General features: G+C 43.8%; 3 non-coding genes and 2 pseudogenes across 3 annotated transcripts; all 5 read left to right on the top strand.

The window, feature by feature from the left end:
- The first annotated feature begins 386 nt into the window (after window positions 1–386).
- LOC124130071 lies at window positions 387–579 on the top strand. The gene has a single exon (XR_006860503.1). It is a non-coding gene; the product is annotated as a U2 spliceosomal RNA (small nuclear RNA).
- Window positions 580–7132: 6553 nt separating this feature from the next.
- Window positions 7133–7313, top strand: LOC124130072 (annotated as a pseudogene).
- A 2818-nt stretch (window positions 7314–10131) lies between these two features.
- On the top strand, window positions 10132–10314 carry LOC125377770 (annotated as a pseudogene).
- A 977-nt stretch (window positions 10315–11291) lies between these two features.
- On the top strand, window positions 11292–11484 carry LOC125377754. The gene has a single exon (XR_007219791.1). It is a non-coding gene; the product is annotated as a U2 spliceosomal RNA (small nuclear RNA).
- Window positions 11485–18503: 7019 nt separating this feature from the next.
- Window positions 18504–18691, top strand: LOC124127234. Its single transcript, XR_006859927.2, has one exon. It is a non-coding gene; the product is annotated as a U2 spliceosomal RNA (small nuclear RNA).
- Window positions 18692–21400: the final 2709 nt, after the last annotated feature.

Raw genomic sequence — 21400 nt, 5'->3', positions numbered from 1 at the left:
AAGTCGGGCCCAAGCTAATTCAAGCTGGCCTGTCTCCCCTTGCCTCCCCGACTCCACTCATTAAGTCCTAATGTCGCGGCCGGTATTCACGTTGGACTGGGTCGCTGCAGGACGTTTACCCAACGTCTGGCCATGTTTTATCGGCGCACTCTTTATACATAGCAAAATGGGTCTATTTACTCCATTTTTACATTCATCAAAGACGCTGAATATCTTCACAAACGTCTAGCATTCGGGTGTCGCACTCGTGTGCTGTCAACATTTTTACTCATTTGTGCATGTAATATTGCTGGCCACTGATTTTAAGCGCTTCATGTAAATAAACAGCAGCTAAATGGTATGTTGTGTCAGTAGATGTACTTTGGCGGCGCAAGCCGGCAACCGGCATCGCTTCTCGGCCTTTTGGCTAAGATCAAAGTGTAGTATCTGTTCTTATCAGCTTAATATCTGATACGTCTCCTAATGGAGACATCGATATTAAACTGATTTTTAGAATGGGATGAGGTGCCACGGGGCTTGCTCCGCCCTCATCACGGGTTGACCCGGTATTGCAGTACCTCCGGGAATGGCCCACCACTCATATTTCAATCAAAAATTAGAACTCTCAGCTTTGCCTACATCTTCACATTCGTCTTATTTTGCACTGCCGCTCCGTTTTTCGCCCTTAGTTCTCAATAGATACTCTATTTTATTACTTCTAAACCTTAGAAATATACCTGTTCACACGTGCAGCCCGTCCTTTAACCACACCAACCCCTAAAAGTTTGTAAAAGTAGCATTTTTCAACTTTCAGCTGCATGCAGTCCCCCGTAACCAAGGCCGTCGCCCATGACGCCGTACGCCGGAAATGACGTCCAGACAATCACGCCGTCACAACAACAGTCTGCTTCGTCACTACAAGATGTTTTTCAACGTCGCATCCCCCTAAATAGATGTTTAAAGAACTACACACACGCCTGATGCGTCGTTACACTTTGTGCAAGTGAGTTCATTTTCCAATATTCATTACAGTTCAGTCGTTTTTGTTTCGTCTTCAGTGCAATTTTTCATACAATTCATTAATTTTTCGCTTTACTGGACACCTTAAGTATCTTTACCTTTAGTTTATTTAATACATTGGGGCAATTTGGATGGGATTGTCACTCTTCTTACCCACGCGCGACTCTGTCAAAGTCGGGCCCAAGCTAATTCAAGCTGGCCTGTCTCCCCTTGCCTCCCCGACTCCACTCATTAAGTCCTAATGTCGCGGCCGGTATTCACGTTGGACTGGGTCGCTGCAGGACGTTTACCCAACGTCTGGCCATGTTTTATCGGCGCACTCTTTATACATAGCAAAATGGGTCTATTTACTCCATTTTTACATTCATCAAAGACGCTGAATATCTTCACAAACGTCTAGCATTCGGGTGTCGCACTCGTGTGCTGTCAACATTTTTACTCATTTGTGCATGTAATATTGCTGGCCACTGATTTTAAGCGCTTCATGTAAATAAACAGCAGCTAAATGGTATGTTGTGTCAGTAGATGTACTTTGGCGGCGCAAGCCGGCAACCGGCATCGCTTCTCGGCCTTTTGGCTAAACTCAAAGACTGGAGGAGGATTTCTACTACACAGCGTTTGCCGGAGACAACATCAGTGGTGACTATTATAGGGACTTTTGTGTGTGACATTAACTTTTTGTGCTTTTTTCCTCTCTAGGTCTACGGGTGGGACTTGTTGCTTCGGCAACAAGTAGACCTTCGGGTCACCCCCCACTTTTTCTTTTTTTCCTGGATTATGGCATGGGCTAGTGCCGTCAAGCTGCGTCCGCTGTCCCATACGCAGCTGAACGACTACAAGGCCCGACTTACAGTCAAGGCGGAGTCCTCGGTAAGGAACTTTCCCCGTGATAAACTTTTTAACGTTATTAAGAATGCTTTGCCCAGTTTTTCGGGTTCGGACTTGGAGGCGTTCTGGAAAGCTGAACGTAATGGTTGCTGGTTTTTAACCTTTAACCATCAATCTAAAGCGGACATATTGCTCCAGACTCAATCGTTACCATATGAGAATGGCCATGTCTTATTCTCCATGTACCAGCGGCAGGTCGTCACGCTGAGGGTCCATTGGTTGCACCATACTGTGCGAGAAAGTTATGTTGGCGAATATTTCTCAAGGTATGGTAAAGTGCTTAATATGTCCTATGATTCCTGTGTTCTCCCTGATGGGGCTAAGGTGTGCAGTGGTGTTCGCCTTATTACCATAGAGTTATCCGAGAATGAAAGGAATCTTCTCCCGCATATTGTGAAGATTGGCGATGGCATGGCCATGTTGGTCACTGCCCCGGGCCGCCCTCCTATCTGCCTCCGATGTGGTGAATCTGGTCATCAGCGATACATGTGTCCTCAGGGTCAAGCTCGTGTCAATCCTGCCAGAGCCAGTCAACAGACAGGTGAGAGTACTGTTGTTCGTCCTCAATCTCCTCAGGTGTCTGATGGTGTGGTGCAGGGGGGTGTGGAGACCAGTGATCAGGTCAGTTCTGAGGATGGTAGTGTGGTGGGGGAGGGCCTTTCGGGGGAACTTGAGGTGGATTCCGTAATTGAAGTGGAAGTGGAGGGTGGTGGTGAAAGGATGGAGGTCCAGGAAGGTGAGGATCCTGAGGCGCCAGCATTGCCAGACGGGAGTCAGGATCAGGTTTCTGTGTCAGGGGAGACAACTACCGTCGACGTTCATGTGGATGGGGAGACGAATGAAGGTAACGTTGTGAGTGAGGTGCTCGACCTGTTTTCACAGGAAGGTGATGCGGCTTTAGGTGCTTTACCCCTTGCTTCCACCGTTGATGATGATGATGGATTTCAGGAAGTCAAGAGGAAGACCAGGTCACGGTCGGAGGGAGGTGGAGGACCTAAGAAGTTCAAGTCTCATCTTGTGGGTGACGTCAGTCAGGCTGCATGCTCGGCCATTACTCCTCCTCGTTCCCGCATCACAAGGTCTACTGTGGATGTTGCGGAGGTGCCTGATCCTCCATAAGTTAAGTACTTTTTTGTGTTTCTGATGATGAATTTGGACATGTCCCTCGACTATGAGACAGATGGCGGATTTAATTCACTTCTCCCGTCTTTGGGAGTCTTTTTTGCATTGTCTGTATTTAACCTGTTTGTTGATGTCGTTTCCCTCCAACCATAGTTTTCATGTATAATTTTCTCACTATTAATTGTAATGGGTTATTGAATAGCCCAAGTAAACTAAATACTTTATCTCATAAATTTAATTCTACTGGCATTGACTTTCTCTTTCTCCAAGAGACCCATGTGCATTCTTTGGCTTTGGCTAGATTTTTTGAGGTTAGGTTTAATGGGACAGCTTACTGGTCTTTTGGGTCTCATAATAGCAGGGGTGTTGGTTTGATTATTAGTAATAATTGTGGGTTCGTAATTGATAAATACCATTATGATGTTGATGGTCGATATATTGTTGTGGATATTTCTATTGGTACGTCCAGAATTAGATTAATTAATGTTTATACACCTAATGTACCCGCAGAACGGGTTGAGTTTTTTAATCATATTGCTCATTATTTAGTTACTAATAGACATTTAATCTTCGGTGGGGATTTTAATTGTGTGCTAAATAAAAAATTGGATAAGGTTGGTGGTAATCGGGATTCGGTACAGCAGGGGGTTAGTATTATTAAGCAATGGGTCTCGGACTTTTCACTATCTGATGTTTTTCGTTTTCTCTTTCCAGATTTAGTTGCTGTCACTTGGTCTAACACTTCTGGTATTGGTTCTCGCCTTGACAGGTTTTATTTCTCCTCTCATCTGTTGCCTGCTGTCGACACTTCGACCATCACTCCCTGTGCTTTTTCCGATCATGATTATGTGTCGGTAAGTCTTAAGGATTTTGAGGGTGTAGATTTTGGGCCTTCCTACTGGAAGTGTAATAGTTCTATTTTCGATCCAGCCTTCAAATTGTTGTTTACAGGTTTTTGTCGTAGTCACATTCCTCCTTTAGAAAAAGTTTCCCTTGCTTGGTGGGATAGCTTCAAAATTCAAATTCAGGCATTCATTCGTTTGGTTTTAAAAGATCGCAGTAGATCTAGTGTATCCCTCCGTAAAGATTTAGAAGCCCAATACCGAAACCTATGCCATGCTGAATCCTCTCATCCTGGACAGTTTGTTGATCAGAAATTGGAAGTCAAAAAACAACTTAAAGATTTGGATTCTATGGAATTTAAAGGTCATCTTATCCGGTCTAAGGCTAAGGACCTTGAAAATAGTGAAAAGCCTTCTAGTTATTTTTTTCGCAAGGAAGCTAAGAGGGGTAAGCAAAAAACTATCTCTTCTATTTTAGATCCTTCTGGTGTTTCTCTGAACTCCTCTCAGGACATCATGGGTGTTTTTGTTGATTTCTATTCCGATCTTTTGGCTGCTGAACCCATTGATGAGAAAATATGTAACGATTTCCTTGCTGATTTACCTAAACTTGATTCGGATGTTGCGGCCACTCTAGAAGGTGTTATATCAAAAGATGAAATTTTATCAGCCCTTAAGGCCATGGAGAATGATAAATCTCCGGGTCCGGATGGACTTACTAAGGAGTTTTATGTGTTTTCTTTTGATGTTCTTGGTGATGTCTTTTTGCGTCTCGTTCATTTATGTTTCTCTGAGGGTACACTCCCTTCTTCGTCTAAGAACTCTCTCATTACTCTTATTTGTAAGGATTTTCAACATGCAGAAAATGTTCGTAATTGGCGTCCGATCTCTTTATTAAATATTGATGTCAAAATTATCTCCAAAGTGTTATGTACACGTTTAGGCCCTGTAATGGGGAATATTGTTCATCTAGATCAAACCTGTGCTGTCCCTGGTCGGTCTATTCAGGACAATTGTCATTTAATTCGCAATGTGCTTGATTATGTGGATCAGAAAGATCTACCTTGTGCTTTTATCAGTTTAGATCAGGAAAAGGCCTTCGATAGGGTCTCCCATGACTATTTGTTTAAAGTATTGGATGCATTTGGGTTTGGTCCTCATTTTAAAAAGTGGGTCAAAATTCTATATTCTGACATCTCCAGTTCCGTAATTGTTAATCAGCACATTTCTCGGTCTTTTCCGGTTTCGAGGTCTGTCAGGCAAGGGTGTGGCTTGTCCCCGTCCTTGTATGTTTTGTCACTGGAGCCTCTTTTGCAAAAAATCCGCCAAAATCAGTTGATTAAAGGAGTCCCACTTCCAGGTAGTTCTGATTCAGCTAAAATTTCTGCGTATGCTGATGATGGGCTGGGATTCTGTACTACAGATGCTTCTATTCACAATCTTTTAGAAACTTATTCTCGGTTTGGCAGGGCATCTGGGTCCAAATTGAATATGTCTAAAACAAAAGGTATTTTTGTAGGTAAATGGAAGTCTAGGTCCGATCACCCTTTCGGTATTTCTTGGATTGACCAGTCTAAAATTGTTGGAATCGTTATTGGTCAGGCCGTCAGTGATGATGATCAATTTCACTCTGTTTTATCTAAATTCAGGTTAGTTCTTAATTCTTGTAAAGGACGCTCTGTTTCGGTGTTTGGTAAGACTGTACTGTGCAATGTTTTAGGTCTATCAAAATTATGGTATCGTGGAGCTGTTACCATAGTTTCACAACATTATGTTGATCTCTTCCAGAGGGAGATGTTTAGGTTTATTTGGCAGTCCAAGGCTGAACCTATTCGGCGCTCCGTTTTGTATAAGGCCATTCTTGAGGGGGGTCTTGGTGCTCTGCACATCACTTCGAAATTGCAATCTTTCCAATTGAAACATGTTCAAAATTTGCTTACAGGCTGTTCAGCAAAGTGGACGTTTTTTGCAAAATATTGGTTAGGCTTATCCTTACGTAAGTATTCACCTGGCTTTACTTCTCTTCGTATCCCTCACTCTGAGACGAAACCTATATTCTATCAGCATTGTTTTTTATCAGTTAAATTGTTTGAATCTCTGGTTTCGGATCCGCTGGTAGCTATCAGAAATTTTACTGCCAAGCAGTTTTATGATTGTTTATTGAAAAAAATCACTGAAAATAAAATAGAACGCTTGTATCCACAAGTTCCTTTTGGTCTGGTTTGGCGTAATTTACATCATTCTTTTGTAGACTGTATTCATAAATCCGTTAATTTTCGTCTCATCTATAACTCCCTTCCTTTAGGGTATATTCTTCATACCCGTGGCTTGTCTGTCTCTCCGGACTGTGTTCTCTGTCGATCAGCAATAGAAACATCTGATCATCTTTTTATCTCCTGTCCCTGCTCCTGTGTTTTGTGGAATGTTGTCTTCCCATGGTTAGCACATCTCTCTTCTGGACTTTTGAAAAAATCACATGAAGTTGTCATGTTTGGATTGGTACCAAAAATTCCCAATCCTAGGAAATTTGCTGTTTGTGTCTATCTTTTGGCTTTGGCGAAATATTCTATTTGGACTATAAGGAATCTCAATAAATTTGAGCACAAACGGCTTACTGGGAATGATATTGTCTTACGTTTTCTAGCTCTCCTAAAGACACGTATTAGGGTCGACTTCTTTCGTCTATCTGCCTCTACTTTTGCTCAATACTGGTTGTCTTCTCCTTTTTTCTGCAATGTCAATGCCTCATCACAATTAGTTTTTCATATATAATGTTTCGTTCTCCATTTGTTTGTTTTCAATGCCTTGATTGTTATGTTGTGTTCTGTTATATTTACTGTTGTTTGAGCAGTGTGTTGTGCTATTTATGTCTTCTTTTATATGCTCTTGTGTTTTGGTTTCGAGCATTGTGTTCTGTTATCGACTTGTCTTCCTATTTAGTGTAATTACATTATTATTCTGCTTGCCTGTCCATGTTACCTTAGTGTCCCACTCTCTGTCTCCATCTTGCCCTTTTGTTCATGTTTCTCAGTTATTTGCTGTTTCTAGTTCAGTATTAACTTGTTCCGAGTTTCCTGTCCATTGTAGTGTTACAACAGTACCTCACAGGGCTGTTCTGTGTTTGTTTACTCCTTATTGCTGTATTATGTTGCTTCTTGTGTCTTCATTCTTCTAGCTCTTTCTTGTTATGGTCACTACCCCACCACTGTGATAGCGTTTTTATTTGTGGGTAGTGACTTCTCTGTCGTTTTCTGTATTTTCAGTTTCTCATGTTGTAATAAACCGTTTTTATGAAAAAGAAAAAAGTATCTGTTCTTATCAGCTTAATATCTGATACGTCTCCTAATGGAGACATCGATATTAAACTGATTTTTAGAATGGGATGAGGTGCCACGGGGCTTGCTCCGCCCTCATCACGGGTTGACCCGGTATTGCAGTACCTCCGGGAATGGCCCACCACTCATATTTCAATCAAAAATTAGAACTCTCAGCTTTGCCTACATCTTCACATTCGTCTTATTTTGCACTGCCGCTCCGTTTTTCGCCCTTAGTTCTCAATAGATACTCTATTTTATTACTTCTAAACCTTAGAAATATACCTGTTCACACGTGCAGCCCGTCCTTTAACCACACCAACCCCTAAAAGTTTGTAAAAGTAGCATTTTTCAACTTTCAGCTGCATGCAGTCCCCCGTAACCAAGGCCGTCGCCCATGACGCCGTACGCCGGAAATGACGTCCAGACAATCACGCCGTCACAACAACAGTCTGCTTCGTCACTACAAGATGTTTTTCAACGTCGCATCCCCCTAAATAGATGTTTAAAGAACTACACACACGCCTGATGCGTCGTTACACTTTGTGCAAGTGAGTTCATTTTCCAATATTCATTACAGTTCAGTCGTTTTTGTTTCGTCTTCAGTGCAATTTTTCATACAATTCATTAATTTTTCGCTTTACTGGACACCTTAAGTATCTTTACCTTTAGTTTATTTAATACATTGGGGCAATTTGGATGGGATTGTCACTCTTCTTACCCACGCGCGACTCTGTCAAAGTCGGGCCCAAGCTAATTCAAGCTGGCCTGTCTCCCCTTGCCTCCCCGACTCCACTCATTAAGTCCTAATGTCGCGGCCGGTATTCACGTTGGACTGGGTCGCTGCAGGACGTTTACCCAACGTCTGGCCATGTTTTATCGGCGCACTCTTTATACATAGCAAAATGGGTCTATTTACTCCATTTTTACATTCATCAAAGACGCTGAATATCTTCACAAACGTCTAGCATTCGGGTGTCGCACTCGTGTGCTGTCAACATTTTTACTCATTTGTGCATGTAATATTGCTGGCCACTGATTTTAAGCGCTTCATGTAAATAAACAGCAGCTAAATGGTATGTTGTGTCAGTAGATGTACTTTGGCGGCGCAAGCCGGCAACCGGCATCGCTTCTCGGCCTTTTGTCTAAGCTCAAAGTATGGCTTAGTCACTGGTCGAGTGTCATTGCTTGTCACTGTGGCGATTATAGAGTATTGGTTGTTTTTGCATTGTGTTAATTTGAACTTCTTTTCAAGGTCTACGAGTGGGTATCAGCTTTGGCTGTGTGATCTTCAGTGGTCACCCCTCACCTCTCCTCTCCTGCCATGGCTTACAGCTCTGCCGTGAATGCTGGACCAGTCCCGGAGCAGTTCGTGGATAAGGAGGTCGAATCCCGGACTGTGAGGGTGTATTCGACTGCTCGTTTTACCTCTGTGCCAGACTTTGCTCGCCTGTTAACTGCTGCTGTGCCTGACTTTGCCTTGAGTGATTGCCAAGCCATATGGAGGACGGAACGCTCCGGCCAGGTGTATGTGACTTTGAAATCTGTTTCTGTGGCCCGAAAATTGCTGGACTTGAAATGTGTCTCCACTGGTGATGAGAAGTTGTACTTTTATGCATATGGTGTCTTCATGGTTCCCTTGCGGATCCATTGGCTGCATGCTACCGTTACTAGTGACTTTCTCAAGGATTTCTTCAGCCGTTATGGTCGTGTGTTGGACGCCTTCCGGGAGTTTATTGATGTGGATGGTGTTAACATTTTCACTGGTGTCCGTATTGTACGGATGGAGCTCACGGATGCTGAACGTACGTGTATCCCTCATATTGTGCGGTTTGGGGATAAGCAGTCCATGCTTGTTACAGCTCCGGGTCGTCTGCCTATCTGCCTCAAGTGCCACTCCGTTGGTCATGTGCGTGCCCGTTGTCCCGGTTCGGATGTACCTACCCCTTCTACCGGAAATTCTACTGTGGCTCCTGATGTTCCTGACGTTGTCGACCCTGATGTGATGGACGTGGAACCTGTTGATACTGTTGTTGCTGGCTGTGCTAGTGTTGTTTCCGTTACGGAGTCTGTGGCTGGTGTTGATTCGTTGGATGACCGACCCCGGGTTGTGGTTTCTCTGCCTGAAGTCAGTGTTGTTGATGGGTCCAAGGTTGACAGTGACATGGATGGTTTGTCAGCCGATTCTGACGTTGAGTATGACGATGCCGTGGAGCCTCAACCCGTTGTCCCTCCTACCAAGAAGCAGTGTACACGTGATCTTCCAGGTGCTGGAGTGTTTGAGAAGAGGAAGCAGGTTGCTCGTGTCTCTGTGTCTCCTTCTTCCCCCGTTAGTTGGGCCGATCAGCAGTCTCAGTCTGACGTTCTGCTAGCTCAGATCCCTCTGGACTCTCAAGGTGGTGATAGTGCTGGATTTCCGCCTCTGCCTCGTGGTACCGTTAGTGCGCGTGGCCGTCGGGTTGCTCCCCCTCAAGTCGTCAAGGAGGTTTCCCCGTCTGCGTCTGACTCTGATTCCGATGAAGAGCGTCTTTGGTTCTTCAAACTGCATGTGTCTCCTAACAAGTCTGGTGCTGGTCTTCAAGTGCATGTGGACACGGGCCATTGGGATGAATGTGTTTTCGATTTCCCTAAGGAAGGGCGTGAGAAGTTGAGGGTTGCTGTTGGGAACGTTCTTGTGAAGAAAGTGAACTTTTTCCGTCATCGTTTTCCTTTCAAGCCAAACCAAACTCATGGTAGCTTTGTGATTTCCTTGTGTGAGGAGGAATTTCGCTCTGGTGTTCCGAAGGAGCCTGTGGACTTAGTTGTTTGTGCTTAGTGTTTCCTGCCATGTCCATCGCTTGATTCTGATATATTTTTCCTCTTTTAGATGATTCTCTGTTAGCACTGCAGGGCCCACAACTGTGATAATTTTAGGCGGCCCTGCAGTGACAGCGCTGTACGCGCCTGTACTAAATTCTCTTTAGGTAATAAATTTTATAAAAAAGAAAAAAAAGTATCTGTTCTTATCAGCTTAATATCTGATACGTCTCCTAATGGAGACATCGATATTAAACTGATTTTTAGAATGGGATGAGGTGCCACGGGGCTTGCTCCGCCCTCATCACGGGTTGACCCGGTATTGCAGTACCTCCGGGAATGGCCCACCACTCATATTTCAATCAAAAATTAGAACTCTCAGCTTTGCCTACATCTTCACATTCGTCTTATTTTGCACTGCCGCTCCGTTTTTCGCCCTTAGTTCTCAATAGATACTCTATTTTATTACTTCTAAACCTTAGAAATATACCTGTTCACACGTGCAGCCCGTCCTTTAACCACACCAACCCCTAAAAGTTTGTAAAAGTAGCATTTTTCAACTTTCAGCTGCATGCAGTCCCCCGTAACCAAGGCCGTCGCCCATGACGCCGTACGCCGGAAATGACGTCCAGACAATCACGCCGTCACAACAACAGTCTGCTTCGTCACTACAAGATGTTTTTCAACGTCGCATCCCCCTAAATAGATGTTTAAAGAACTACACACACGCCTGATGCGTCGTTACACTTTGTGCAAGTGAGTTCATTTTCCAATATTCATTACAGTTCAGTCGTTTTTGTTTCGTCTTCAGTGCAATTTTTCATACAATTCATTAATTTTTCGCTTTACTGGACACCTTAAGTATCTTTACCTTTAGTTTATTTAATACATTGGGGCAATTTGGATGGGATTGTCACTCTTCTTACCCACGCGCGACTCTGTCAAAGTCGGGCCCAAGCTAATTCAAGCTGGCCTGTCTCCCCTTGCCTCCCCGACTCCACTCATTAAGTCCTAATGTCGCGGCCGGTATTCACGTTGGACTGGGTCGCTGCAGGACGTTTACCCAACGTCTGGCCATGTTTTATCGGCGCACTCTTTATACATAGCAAAATGGGTCTATTTACTCCATTTTTACATTCATCAAAGACGCTGAATATCTTCACAAACGTCTAGCATTCGGGTGTCGCACTCGTGTGCTGTCAACATTTTTACTCATTTGTGCATGTAATATTGCTGGCCACTGATTTTAAGCGCTTCATGTAAATAAACAGCAGCTAAATGGTATGTTGTGTCAGTAGATGTACTTTGGCGGCGCAAGCCGGCAACCGGCATCGCTTCTCGGCCTTTTGGCTAAGATCAAAGTGTAGTATCTGTTCTTATCAGCTTAATATCTGATACGTCTCCTAATGGAGACATCGATATTAAACTGATTTTTAGAATGGGATGAGGTGCCACGGGGCTTGCTCCGCCCTCATCACGGGTTGACCCGGTATTGCAGTACCTCCGGGAATGGCCCACCACTCATATTTCAATCAAAAATTAGAACTCTCAGCTTTGCCTACATCTTCACATTCGTCTTATTTTGCACTGCCGCTCCGTTTTTCGCCCTTAGTTCTCAATAGATACTCTATTTTATTACTTCTAAACCTTAGAAATATACCTGTTCACACGTGCAGCCCGTCCTTTAACCACACCAACCCCTAAAAGTTTGTAAAAGTAGCATTTTTCAACTTTCAGCTGCATGCAGTCCCCCGTAACCAAGGCCGTCGCCCATGACGCCGTACGCCGGAAATGACGTCCAGACAATCACGCCGTCACAACAACAGTCTGCTTCGTCACTACAAGATGTTTTTCAACGTCGCATCCCCCTAAATAGATGTTTAAAGAACTACACACACGCCTGATGCGTCGTTACACTTTGTGCAAGTGAGTTCATTTTCCAATATTCATTACAGTTCAGTCGTTTTTGTTTCGTCTTCAGTGCAATTTTTCATACAATTCATTAATTTTTCGCTTTACTGGACACCTTAAGTATCTTTACCTTTAGTTTATTTAATACATTGGGGCAATTTGGATGGGATTGTCACTCTTCTTACCCACGCGCGACTCTGTCAAAGTCGGGCCCAAGCTAATTCAAGCTGGCCTGTCTCCCCTTGCCTCCCCGACTCCACTCATTAAGTCCTAATGTCGCGGCCGGTATTCACGTTGGACTGGGTCGCTGCAGGACGTTTACCCAACGTCTGGCCATGTTTTATCGGCGCACTCTTTATACATAGCAAAATGGGTCTATTTACTCCATTTTTACATTCATCAAAGACGCTGAATATCTTCACAAACGTCTAGCATTCGGGTGTCGCACTCGTGTGCTGTCAACATTTTTACTCATTTGTGCATGTAATATTGCTGGCCACTGATTTTAAGCGCTTCATGTAAATAAACAGCAGCTAAATGGTATGTTGTGTCAGTAGATGTACTTTGGCGGCGCAAGCCGGCAACCGGCATCGCTTCTCGGCCTTTTGGCCAGATCAGGTGTTTCAGGTCTTGTTTGATACATTTGATTTGTTTGCGATTGCCTACTCTATGAGAGTGATTGTATTTCATATTTCTTTGCTTGTTGTTGTTTTCTCCTTGCTTAATCTTGTGCTTGCAGGTCTACGGTGGGGCATCAGCTGCTTGCAGCTGTGTGGCTTTCGAGCCTCCCCCCATTTTTCATTTCCACAGGTCTACGGTGGGGCATCAGCTGCTTGCAGCTGTGTGGCTTTCGGGCCTCCCCCCATTTGTCTCTTTGTACAGGTCTACGGTGGGGCATCTTTTGCTTGGCAATTGAGTGACCTCCGGGTCTCCCCCCTCTTATTAACTGTGACTATGGCTTTCAGGGGTGCGGTTATAGCCCCCCCATTGCGAGTGGTTTCATTGATGCCGGTGCCTCTAGGAGGACAGTACGTATTGAATCAGAGGGCTGCCGGCTGGACCGTGAAGACGTGGTTAGGATTCTTCGTCATGCATTCAAGGGATTGAAGGTCAGTGAATTTGATTCCGTCTGGAAGACCGAGAAGATGGGGGTCTGGTACATTACATTTTGTAAGGAAAACCGCGCTAGGCTTCTCATAAACGCTAAAATACTGCGTCAGGGAGACATGTGTCTCCACTTCTCGAGTTATGAGGTTGAGATCATGGATCTGCGTATCCATTGGATTCACGGTGTTGTTAAGGACCAGTTCCTGCGCTCCTTTTTCCAACGTTACGGCGAAATTATGGACATCTCCCATGAAACTGTACTCATTGATAGGTCCCCCCTTAAAACTGGAGTCCGTATTGTCCGCATAAAGCTCAATCAGGAAGGGATGGAAAGAATACCATACATTGTGCGTCTGGGGGACAGGGTGTCCATGCTGATTACTGCGCCTGGTAGGATGCCCATTTGCCTCCGCTGCTATAAACTTGGGCATAGCAGGGCTGATTGTCCTGATAGCTTCCGTAACAGAAAGGCGAGGGAGGCCTCCCTCTTACAGGATTCTGATCTATTGCCCGTTCCCGGCTCTACTGCCGATGTCACCCCCGTGACTGTGACCCCCGCGACTGTGACCCCCGCGGCTGTGACCCCCACGGCTGTGGCCCCGGTGGAGGATGTGTTGCCTCCCCCTGAGTTTAGTCAGGAGGGTGATGAGGCCCTTATAGATGTGATTTCAGACATGGTGTGTGACTCTGAGGAGGGTGGGGATGTGGGTGAGAGTGAGGGTGCCCCTCCCAAAACATTTGCGCAGGTGACTGCTCTGGCTCCGTTACCCTCTACTAGTGATGATGACATTGTGTCCGACTTCCCTGTGCCCCACAGAAGTCGGAGTAGTGTGCGGAAGAAAATGCGCACGGGGTCCTCCATGCCCCAGGGTGTAGCGGCTGCTGCATCCGCGGCTGTGGATCGGTCCCCCTCTACCAAGCGTCGTCCCGTACACGTGCCCGTACATGACCCCCCATAATGTCAAACTTTTCTGTGGTTGTTCCATGTTTTTGACCCATGCTCGCCCCCCGACTATGATTCTGCATATTGGATTTTGTTCAGACAGCCAGGTTCTCCCCATAGTGGGAGTGTATTTTCATGCCTTGTATCATTTGTATTTATTGCTGGGTGGGTTTGATGTTCATTGTTGTTGGTATTTTGGTTATTTGTTCCTGTTTCTTGAGGTTGTTTTGTTGTGGCTAGGTCTGTTTGTTTTTTTGTGGGTGGTTGGACTCTTGTTTGGGTCGTTGGGTTTTCTGGGGGGGTGGGGATTTGTTTTCGGGTTGGTGTTTGGGGGTGCTTGTATTTTGCGGAGCACTTCCGGTTTTTTTCCTTGGTTGTTTTTGGGATTCTCTACTTTATGGGGTGGGTTCTTTCAATCTTTGCTTTTTGTTTTGAGATTTAAATTTCTTCCTGTTTCTACCCTCATTTCATCCTGTTTTTCCCCACGCTTACCTCTCTTCCCTGTTTGTGGTAAGGTTGTTATTTGTGGGTTAACTTTGGAGAGGTTAGTAATATTGTTTTCTTTTCCCATTTTTGCTGTTTGGTGGGTGTTCCTTTGTGATTTTACTTCTCTTTTTTGGGATTTTGGACTTTGGTTTTATTTGCACGATTTTTTGTCTTTGATGATTTCTTATTTAGTTGTTTTTTCTTGTCACTGTTGTGTATTGTATGTTTGTACTTTTTCATGTTGTACTACTGTTAGTGTCCAAACAACCAAGTTTTCATGTATCATTTTGTTTCCATCAATTGTAATGGTTTGTTAGGCGACTCTACTAAGCCTAATCTTTTATCTCAGTTCTTCCATACTGGTTCTGTTGATTTTTTATTTCTTCAAGAGACCCATATCTATAGTTTAAAACTTGGGAAACATTTTGAGTCTTACTTTAAGGGAAAGGCCTTTTGGAGTTTCGGGACTAATTTTAGTCGTGGTGTGGGGTTTATTGTTTCATCTAGGGTAAATTTTATTGTTGACTATTTTTATTTTGATATGGAAGGGAGATTTTTGGTAGTGGATCTGACCATTGATGGGCATAGTGTACGGTTTCTTAATGTCTATGCTCCTAATGTTCCTGCTGATCGAATAGTTTTTTTTCATACGATTGCAAAGTTTTTTGTCACTAATAAGCTTCTTATCTTGGGTGGGGATTTTAATTGCGTACTTAATGTAAATTTGGATAAGTTAGGTGGTAGGGATTTTACTCAACCTGGGGCAAATATAATTAAACAATGGGTCTCTGATTTTTCTCTTTTTGATGTGTATCGTTCCTTATTTCCTGGTTCTCAGACGATGTCATGGCGCAATACGGCCGGTGCTGGGTCTCGTCTGGACCGTTTCTATATTTCATCTTCTCTTCGCTGTACTCTTGTGTCTTCTGCTATCTCTCCATGTTGCTTTTCTGATCATGATTACGTGTCTTTTAAGCTAAAGGATTTTGCTGGCATTAGTTTTGGTCCTGGTTATTTTAAATGTAATAACTCCTTATTTGATGAGTGCTTTCAATTTTTGTTTAAGGGGTTTTGTTTGGCCCATGTTCCTCCTTTGGCGTCGATTACTTTGGATTGGTGGGATGCTTTTAAATTAAAAATTAAACATTTTCTTCAATTACTTGCGAGAGATCGAAAATCAGAAAGGGCATCCCTTCACACTGAATTAGTGTCCGAATATAGAACTTTATGCCGAGCTGAATCTTTACATCCTGGACTTTATTCTGACCAAATTACGGCTGTCAAAAAACAACTTAATGATTTGGAAATTTTGGAATTCAGGGGTACTTTAGTTCGTTCTAAGGCTAAGGACCTCGAAGTTGGTGAAAGGCCTTCCAGTTATTTTTTACGCAAGGAAGCACAGAGAGGTAAAAAGAAATCTATTTCTTCTATTTTAGACCCTGGTGGCAATAACTTATCTACCTCTCGTGAGATCATGGGTGTTTTTGTTGATTTTTATAGCGATCTGTTTGATTATGAACCCATTGATGATGAAATTTGTACTGAATTCCTTGCTGATTTACCTACACTTGATTCGGTTGATTCGGCCTCCCTGGAAGGTGATATTACACGTGACGAAATTCTAAACACCCTTAAGGCTATGGAGAATGATAAATCTCCAGGTCCGGATGGGCTTTCTAAGGAATTTTATGTGTCTACTTTTGAATTTCTTGGTGATGTTCTTCTTCGTGTTGTCCAGTTGTCTTTTCAACAAACTAGTCTTCCTTCTTCTTCTAAAACGTCTTATATTTCTCTTCTGTGTAAGGACGTGAATAATGCGGGTAATGTTCGCAATTGGCGCCCGATCTCATTGTTAAATGTTGACGTGAAAATTATTTCCAAATTATTGTGCACACGTTTAGGCAAGGTTATAGGTAGTATCGTGCATGTGGATCAAACTTGTGCTGTTCCAGGCAGATCTATTCATGACAACTGTCATCTAATTCGTAATGTGCTGGACTATGTAGATCAAAAAGATTTACCATGTGCTTTTATTAGTTTAGATCAGGAGAAGGCTTTCGATAGAGTCTCTCATCAGTTTTTGTTTAAAGTATTGGACGCTTTTGGCTTTGGTCCTAATTTCAAAAAATGGGTCCAAATTCTTTATACGGATATTTCTAGTGCGCTTATAATTAATCAGCACATTTCACAGCCGTTTCCAGTAACGAGGTCTGTCCGGCAGGGGTGTGGTTTATCTCCATCCTTGTATGTACTAGCACTAGAACCTCTCTTAATGTATATTCGGAATCACCCTCAAATTCATGGTGTTAAATTACCTGGTACAAGTGACTCAGCAAAAATATCTGCCTTTGCTGATGATGGACTGGGATTTTGCACTTCAGACGCTTCTATTGGTCAACTGTTGAGAACTTATTCATTCTATGGTAGAGCGTCTGGCTCCAAATTGAATCTTGCAAAAACTCATGGCATTTTTGTTGGTAAGTGGCGGAGTCGGTCGGATCACCCTTTCGGTATCTCTTGGATTGAGCATTCTAAAATTGTTGGAATTATGACAGGCAGGAATGTCAATGCTGACGATCAGTTTCATCCTATTCTATCTAAATTCAGGTCGGTCTTAAATGTTAATAAAGGGCGTGTCATCTCTGTTTTTGGTAAAACTATTGTGTGCAATGTCATGGCTTTATCTAAATTGTGGTACCGAGGGGCGGTAACACCTTATTCTAAACATTATGTTGAACTCTTTCAGAGGGAGACTTTTCGGTATATTTGGCAGTCCACTGCTGAACCTATTCGGCGTGCTGTATGTTATAAGCCTGTTTTAGATGGGGGTTTGGGTGTTGTCCACATCCATTCAAAATTACAATCATTTTACTTACGGCATATTCAAAATCTCTTGTCTAATTCCTCGGCTAAGTGGACCTTTTTTGCAAAGTATTGGTTAGGCATGTCCCTACGTAAATACTGTTCTACCTTTGCTTCTCTTCTTTTCCCTCATTCTGAGACGATGCCTCTTTTCTATCAAAATTGTTTTTTGGCAGTTAAGCGGTTTGAAGCCGTTAATTCTAATTCGCTGATTGATATTTTTCAATTTACATCTAAACAATTTTATGATTGTCTTTTGAAACCAATTCTGGAAAATAAAGTTGAGTTGCTGTATCCACGTATTCCTTTTCGGCTAGTTTGGCTTAATCTACATCATCACTTCGTGGATCCCCTTTCGAAATCTGTCAATTATCGTCTCATCTATGATTCTCTTCCTTTAGGGTATGCTCTTTATGCCCGGGGTATGTCTGTTACTCCCAACTGTCCTCTCTGTCGTATTGCAATAGAGAACTCTGATCATCTTTTCATCTATTGCCCGTGTGTTGCTGTTTTGTGGGATATCGTTTTCAACTGGTTAGGCCATCTCTCATTTGGGTTGTTACACAAAAATCATGAGGTAATTCGGTTTACTTTAGTGCCGAAAATTCCAAATTCATATCGAAAATCTGTGTGTCTCTATCTTCTCTGTTTGGCAAAGTATTCTATTTGGCTTGTTCGAAATTTAAATAAATTTGAACACAAAAAGTTAAATGGAAATGATATCATGTTGCGTTTTTTGTCTTTTCTTAGGACACGAATCAGGGTTGACTTTTTTCGTTTTCCGTTTGCAACCTTTGCTGCTTATTGGCTTTCAACTTCTTTATTTTGTTCCATTGATGTTCATAATCAATTGGTGTTTCATGTGTGAGGTGTATTGTTATTGCTTGACATGTCTAGTGTAATTGTCATATTGTCTATGTCCATTTTAGTGTCTATGTCCCACATGATTGACCCCTTGTCCTGTATGCCTTCGTTTTCTGTATTAGAAGCCAGTACAAGGCAGCCGACGCTAGTCTTGTCTTTGTTACTTAGTGTCATCTGTCTGTCCCACTGTCTCTGTCCCCAGTCCATTAATGTACGTTTCCTCTTTCAATTATGGTTGTTTGGCCTTATTTTTCCTTTCTTCTTCTATACTGACTCTCTGTTAGCACTGCAGGGCCCACAACTGTGATAATTTTAGGCGGCCCTGCAGTGACAGCGCTGTACGCGACTGTTCAAAATTCTATTTAGGTAATAAATTTTATAAAAAAAAAAAAAAAAAAAAGTATCTGTTCTTATCAGCTTAATATCTGATACGTCTCCTAATGGAGACATCGATATTAAACTGATTTTTAGAATGGGATGAGGTGCCACGGGGCTTGCTCCGCCCTCATCACGGGTTGACCCGGTATTGCAGTACCTCCGGGAATGGCCCACCACTCATATTTCAATCAAAAATTAGAACTCTCAGCTTTGCCTACATCTTCACATTCGTCTTATTTTGCACTGCCGCTCCGTTTTTCGCCCTTAGTTCTCAATAGATACTCTATTTTATTACTTCTAAACCTTAGAAATATACCTGTTCACACGTGCAGCCCGTCCTTTAACCACACCAACCCCTAAAAGTTTGTAAAAGTAGCATTTTTCAACTTTCAGCTGCATGCAGTCCCCCGTAACCAAGGCCGTCGCCCATGACGCCGTACGCCGGAAATGACGTCCAGACAATCACGCCGTCACAACAACAGTCTGCTTCGTCACTACAAGATGTTTTTCAACGTCGCATCCCCCTAAATAGATGTTTAAAGAACTACACACACGCCTGATGCGTCGTTACACTTTGTGCAAGTGAGTTCATTTTCCAATATTCATTACAGTTCAGTCGTTTTTGTTTCGTCTTCAGTGCAATTTTTCATACAATTCATTAATTTTTCGCTTTACTGGACACCTTAAGTATCTTTACCTTTAGTTTATTTAATACATTGGGGCAATTTGGATGGGATTGTCACTCTTCTTACCCACGCGCGACTCTGTCAAAGTCGGGCCCAAGCTAATTCAAGCTGGCCTGTCTCCCCTTGCCTCCCCGACTCCACTCATTAAGTCCTAATGTCGCGGCCGGTATTCACGTTGGACTGGGTCGCTGCAGGACGTTTACCCAACGTCTGGCCATGTTTTATCGGCGCACTCTTTATACATAGCAAAATGGGTCTATTTACTCCATTTATACATTCATCAAAGACGCTGAATATCTTCACAAACGTCTTGCAGTCGGGTGTCGCACTCGTGTGCTGTCAACATTTTTACTCACTTGTGCATGTAATATTGCTGGCCACTGATTTTAAGCGCTTCATGTAAATAAACAGCAGCTAAATGGTATGTTGTGTCAGTAGATGTACTTTGGCGGCGCAAGCCGGCAACCGGCATCGCTTCTCGGCCTTTTGGCCAGATCAGGTGTTTCAGGTCTTGTTTGATACATTTGATTTGTTTGCGATTGCCTACTCTATGAGAGTGATTGTATTTCATATTTCTTTGCTTGTTGTTGTTTTCTCCTTGCTTAATCTTGTGCTTGCAGGTCTACGGTGGGGCATCAGCTGCTTGCAGCTGTGTGGCTTTCGAGCCTCCCCCCATTTTTCATTTCCACAGGTCTACGGTGGGGCATCAGCTGCTTGCAGCTGTGTGGCTTTCGGGCCTCCCCCCATTTGTCTCTTTGTACAGGTCTACGGTGGGGCATCTTTTGCTTGGCAATTGAGTGACCTCCGGGTCTCCCCCCTCTTATTAACTGTGACTATGGCTTTCAGGGGTGCGGTTATAGCCCCCCCCATTGCGTGTGGTTTCATTGATGCCGGTGCCTCTAGGAGGACAGTACGTATTGAATCAGAGGGCTGCCGGCTGGACCGTGAAGACGTGGTTAGGATTCTTCGTCATGCATTCAAGGGATTGAAGGTCAGTGAATTTGATTCCGTCTGGAAGACCGAGAAGATGGGGGTCTGGTACATTACATTTTGTAAGGAAAACCGCGCTAGGCTTCTCATAAACGCTAAAATACTGCGTCAGGGAGACATGTGTCTCCACTTCTCGAGTTATGAGGTTGAGATCATGGATCTGCGTATCCATTGGATTCACGGTGTTGTTAAGGACCAGTTCCTGCGCTCCTTTTTCCAACGTTACGGCGAAATTATGGACATCTCCCATGAAACTGTACTCATTGATAGGTCCCCCCTTAAAACTGGAGTCCGTATTGTCCGCATAAAGCTCAATCAGGAAGGGATGGAAAGAATACCATACATTGTGCGTCTGGGGGACAGGGTGTCCATGCTGATTACTGCGCCTGGTAGGATGCCAATTTGCCTCCGCTGCTATAAACTTGGGCATAGCAGGGCTGATTGTCCTGATAGCTTCCGTAACAGAAAGGCGAGGGAGGCCTCCCTCTTACAGGATTCTGATCTATTGCCCGTTCCCGGCTCTACTGCCGATGTCACCCCCGCGACTGTGACCCCCGCGGCTGTGACCCCCACGGCTGTGGCCCCGGTGGAGGATGTGTTGCCTCCCCCTGAGTTTAGTCAGGAGGGTGATGAGGCCCTTATAGATGTGATTTCAGACATGGTGTGTGACTCTGAGGAGGGTGGGGATGTGGGTGAGAGTGAGGGTGCCCCTCCCAAAACATTTGCGCAGGTGACTGCTCTGGCTCCGTTACCCTCTACTAGTGATGATGACATTGTGTCCGACTTCCCTGTGCCCCACAGAAGTCGGAGTAGTGTGCGGAAGAAAATGCGCACGGGGTCCTCCATGCCCCAGGGTGTAGCGGCTGCTGCATTCGCGGCTGTGGATCGGTCCCCCTCTACCAAGCGTCGTCCCGTACACGTGCCCGTACATGACCCCCCATAATGTCAAACTTTTCTGTGGTTGTTCCATGTTTTTGACCCATGCTCGCCCCCCGACTATGATTCTGCATATTGGATTTTGTTCAGACAGCCAGGTTCTCCCCATAGTGGGAGTGTATTTTCATGCCTTGTATCATTTGTATTTATTGCTGGGTGGGTTTGATGTTCATTGTTGTTGGTATTTTGGTTATTTGTTCCTGTTTCTTGAGGTTGTTTTGTTGTGGCTAGGTCTGTTTGTTTTTTTGTGGGTGGTTGGACTCTTGTTTGGGTCGT

This window comes from Haliotis rufescens, unplaced genomic scaffold, assembly GCF_023055435.1.
Source record: "Haliotis rufescens isolate VD_foot unplaced genomic scaffold, xgHalRufe1.0.p SCAF_98, whole genome shotgun sequence".
Taxonomy (NCBI): domain Eukaryota; kingdom Metazoa; phylum Mollusca; class Gastropoda; order Lepetellida; family Haliotidae; genus Haliotis; species Haliotis rufescens.
This window is presented reverse-complemented; position numbering and strand designations above follow the sequence as displayed.